The following is a 4,889-nucleotide window of genomic DNA, read 5'->3' on the forward strand; positions in this document are numbered from 1 at the left end:
TTTACTCAAAATATTCGTGATTTCTTCGATCGAAGATGTTATCTGGGATTCTGCTTTGAAAAGCAGTTGCTTGCAATGGGAGGGAAAGGATTACCACGGAAAGACGAAGAAATGTTGCGTAATAGGTGCATAACATTTATAGTAAGTCGGACGGAAGAAATAAAAAACAGGTTACCAGAAAATTTGACGTTGATTAAAAAAATTTCCAGAATAAGTGTTGAACAAGTACTTAATCACAAGTGATGTAATGGCTCAGTTCAATAAAAGTGTAAAATTTATAGCAAGAGTGGATGATCAGTGGCGACATATTCATTTGTTGAACTGGAAGGAGATCAAAGACACAAAATAATTTTGCAATGAAGTATGATTATTGCATTTCAAAGATCCTCAAGGGGAATCCAGAGTTGAGGAATAGCGACTTTTGCGATCACTCTCCTAATATTGCCTCATTCCAATGCAGGTTTTGAGAGACTATTTAGCAGTATAGCTGTAATAAAAAACGAGCAGAGGAATAGAATGAAGTTAAATCTTTTAACTACTGTATTAGGAATACGGTGTGGTTTGAGGTTGGAAGGAAAATTCTGCAACGAATATGAAATTCCAATAAACGTTGTAAAACACATCGGTACCAACGAGTCTATCAATCTGAAACCGACCATGACAATGATGCAGACAAAAATGATGCATCTGAAGGAGACGAATTCATTTAAATAATTATCTGCTGCTAAAGAACTTTTTGTATGTTCCTGACCTTGACTTGCTGATTTGTCTATTGTATGTTAATTTAATGATTGTGAATATTTTATTACTTAATAATAAAGGAAACTAATTACTAATAAACTTATTGTTTTCTTTCATAATAATAAAAAAATAGTGGAAATTTTAGCGATTATGAGAGTAGAAACATTTTTGTTAGTTATTTTTTGGTGGTATTTGCACTTGAAACTGGTGGGGAGCTCACTTTAACTGTCAACAACACTGTCCGCCACACACCATTAGGTGGCTTGCGGAGTATGATGTAGATGTAGAAGATCAAGCAGAAGACACACGCGGGATTCAGAAAAAAAATTACGAGTGGATAAGTGAACTATCGTTTTTTAAATAAATAAAATTACAAGGAAATAAGTGAATTATCGTTTGGCAGAGTTACTTCGCGAGAGTCAGAATTAGCTCTTGATCAAATACCTGGGTTTGTGGAATTTAACTTGACCTACCTACACATCAGTTACAGTGACTGTTTGTCTGATGAGAGAAACCAAGAAGCCCGTGGAACGGAAAGTTTGCTGACGAAAGTGAGAATGTGAATCTGAATACGATTCTGCATTTCTAGTCTGTGTGGTCCCAACATGACGAAGCCGCAAGATGCTCTCACCAGTATCGTCAATGCGGTATGTCAGTAAAAAACTGGCTGCTCACTTATTCCCACCAAGAATCTCGACAACCAACCCTCTTACAGTTATATCACTCTGGATGAACTGTGGTATCGTGTTGAAGCTGCATGGGCAGCTGTACCTGTACACGCCATCCAAGCTCTGTTTGACTCAATGCCCAGGGGTATCAAGGCCGTTATTACGGCCAGATATGGTTGTTCTGGGTACTGATTTCTCAGGATTTATGCACCCAAATATCGTGAAAATGTAATCACATGTCAGTTCTAGTATAATATATTTGTCCAATGAATAGCCGTTTATCATCTGCATTTCTTCTTGGTGTAGCAATATTAATGACCAGTAGTGTAGAAATGATTTACAAACATCATTTAAATATTGTTAAACAATAATTACAAATCACACAGAGCAATTAGACATACCGCTATTCGCTACGAAAACACAAGAATAATTGAAGATCAGAAGAGGAAGACCACGATTTCTTCCTTTTGTTTTAAAAAATGAATAACATGTAGAGTCTTTGCTGGTTTTGCTGTACAAAGTCTGTGAATTAAATCTAGTCTCCTCTGAATAGCACTAAATTTATCGTTAAAATTATAAAAAAAAGTGAAAAATTACATTCTTCTTACAAGATACGCTTCGGAGGATAGTGTCGTTTTGCACAAAACGATTCTGCATTGACGCGTTGCGTAGAGGTCTGTCGTTTTGCACAAAACGATTCTGCATTGACGCGTTCCGTAGAGGTCTGTCAAGCGAGAACGGCATAAATCGAGATCTTGAATAATTACGTTTCATAACAGTGCAGGGTGGAAGAAGTTGTCATTTGCAAATTTCTGTTCTGTTCGTCTGCGACGCAACGGTCGACATTTTCTAAGAGGGGAAAAAAAAAAGGTATAAGAAGATTGCAGCGACTGCAGCGGAAAGCATTTGCCTGCATTAGCGGACTTGAGAAAGCGCGCAGGTCCGTGACGCTGGCCGTGGGACTTGGAAGCGCTTCTAAAAAGTATTAAGGAGAGTGAGAGGAACGAGGCGATCTGGCCGTGATAGCAGCGTGCGCTTCCCGACACACGGAGGAGGACCGACCCGTCCCGTCCGCTAATTTGGCTGCGTCGCTTCCTGCCGCGCGCCGCGCCACAAAACCTAATTTGAGCGCGTTTTTTTTTTTTTTTTTTTTTTTCGTTTCCTCCCCGGCAGGAATTTACGAGAGGAAGGAAACAGTGGGGACGGCGCCCAGGCATTGTGAGCGCGGCCGCCATGTGGCAGGCGGCGAGCGGCTCAGTGTCAGTGTCAAGGCAGGAGCGGGCGGCAGCGCGCCACACTCACACGGGACGCGTTTCTCGACGTGTGGCGCTCCAAACGTGGTTTCCAACTCGATTTCTCAAGTCCCTGTTTACACCGGAGCCAATGGAAGCGAAAACATGTGAACGCGCATTCGCTGGCAATTCGTCAGTGTTCACTACCGTTTCGCTCGTGCTTGGGGATAGGGATGGCGGTTATCGCTGAAACAGTCGTTATTCACTTACACCGGTTTCTTTACTGCGCCAGTTTGAGCTGACTGTTAAAACCGCTCAAAATAACCGGTTTCTGAAGTAGCTGATTTTCGGTTGCTTCTTCCTATTATTTCCTATAGTAAATGTAGAAATCGAACAAAAACTGAAAACATTTGACTCTCTCACTTTCATTGTACACAGAATCGAAATACTAAATTATATTACTTTTGAATGCATTACGGGAACAGCAGTGATCATTGTCTTATAAATAATTACTATTAAAAACAGTCTTGATCACGATTTATTTAACAAGGTGACCGGTTTCGACCACTACTCTGGTTATCTTCAGACCATTGAGTAGGAACCTCTTTCTGTTGGAGAGGTTCCTACTCAAAGAGGTTCCTACTCAATGGTCTGAAGATGACCACAGTAGTGGTCGAAACCGGTCACCTTGTTAAATAAATCGTGATTAAGACTGTTTTTAATAGTAATTACTAAATTATATGGGCAAATAAATGAAAACTTATTCCGTCCCCAGTTCGCCACTGTTTTTGAATAGTGATAAGTGATTGAATACTACAAAATATCAACAGTGTTCTCGCATTTCCAGATTAGGATTGGTGCCGTTCTGCAGTAAACTAATGTCCAGCTACGACAGCGAGAAACAACCGTACAGACCTGGTGTGGATAAGTCTTCCACACTATTCCACACTACACGTACGGCATTCCTAAAGCTACGACACATGGCAGGAGGTATGTTATTCCCTCAGCAAAGCTGAACCAATTCACATGCCATGTGTTTGTTGCCCACTTCTGCCGGCATTGTTATTAAAGTAGCGCTGATTGCTTTACCCATTTTTATACAAAAACGCAATATTTCAAATCGAAGCAGATTTTATAAATAAAATTACTCCTGAATGAGATTTTCACTCTGCAGCAGAGTGTGCGCTAATGTGAATCTTCCTGGCAGATTAAAACTGTGTGCCAGGCCGAGACTCGAACTCGGGACCTTTGCCTTTCGCGGGCAAGTGCTCTACCAACTGAGCTACCCAACCACGACTCACAGTTATAATCTGCCAGGGAGTTTCACATCAGCGCACACTCCGCTGCAGAGTGAAAATCTCATTCTGGAAACATCCCCCAGGCTGTGGCTAAGCCATGTCTCCGCAATATCCTTTCTATCAGGAGTGCTAGTTCTGCAAGGTTCGCAGGAGAGCTTCTGTAAAGTTTGGAAGGTAGGAGACGAGGTACTGGCAGAAGTAAAGTTGTGAGGACGGGGTGTGAGTCGTGCTTGGGTAGCTCAGTTGGTCAGAGGGTAATGTGCTCTCTGTAATAAAAAAACTGAGTTAACAGATCAACAACAAACTTAAATGGATGTCGTACGACGTCCGCTCCGAGGAGATGCAACGAAGTAAAGCGAACAAAATGAAAAAAAGAAAAAAAAAGTTGGTAGAGCACTTGCCCGTGAAAGGCAAAGGTCCCGAGTTCGAGTCTCGGCCTGGCACACAGTTTTAATCTGCCAGGAAGTTTCAATATTACTCCTGTTTTACAAAAGTTTTATTTAAAAACGAAAAATTTTAGCAGCACTCCCAAGGCTAACTCATATTTCGGGTTCTTTTTACTCAGTTATTAGCAAGAAGAAACACCTGTTCTAACCAAGACCAAACATACACAAAAAAGGGATTATTCAGATCTAAAATATTGGTATCAGTTTTAACCAGTCGGTTTATCCCATCCCTACTTGGAAACAAATGTTGACATTGAGGAAACGAAAGAGAACACCATTGTAGTGGGTCAAAGACAGCACCACCCCACTCTGCATTGTTCCAGATTTATTCACGATGACAGATCCAAGATGGCGGCCACAGGTGTGGCAATATCGCACTGACATCATGGCAGGACCTAAAATTTTGGCTGGAAAGTAGGTCAATTGGACTACCTCCACTAACCTAACTCCACCCTCCTCTTCACCCCTCCCTGCTCTCCCCTCCCTTCCCTCCACATCCCCCAT

The 4,889-nt window shown here is 41.5% G+C and overlaps 1 non-coding gene across 1 annotated transcript; it reads right to left on the reverse strand.

Moving 5' to 3' along the window:
- Window positions 1-3,858: 3,858 nt before the first annotated feature.
- Window positions 3,859-3,933, reverse strand: Trnas-cga (transfer RNA serine (anticodon CGA)). Its single transcript has one exon. It is a non-coding gene; the product is annotated as a tRNA-Ser (tRNA).
- Window positions 3,934-4,889: the final 956 nt, after the last annotated feature.

This window comes from Schistocerca serialis, chromosome 2, assembly GCF_023864345.2.
Source record: "Schistocerca serialis cubense isolate TAMUIC-IGC-003099 chromosome 2, iqSchSeri2.2, whole genome shotgun sequence".
In the NCBI taxonomy this organism is placed as follows: domain Eukaryota; kingdom Metazoa; phylum Arthropoda; class Insecta; order Orthoptera; family Acrididae; genus Schistocerca; species Schistocerca serialis.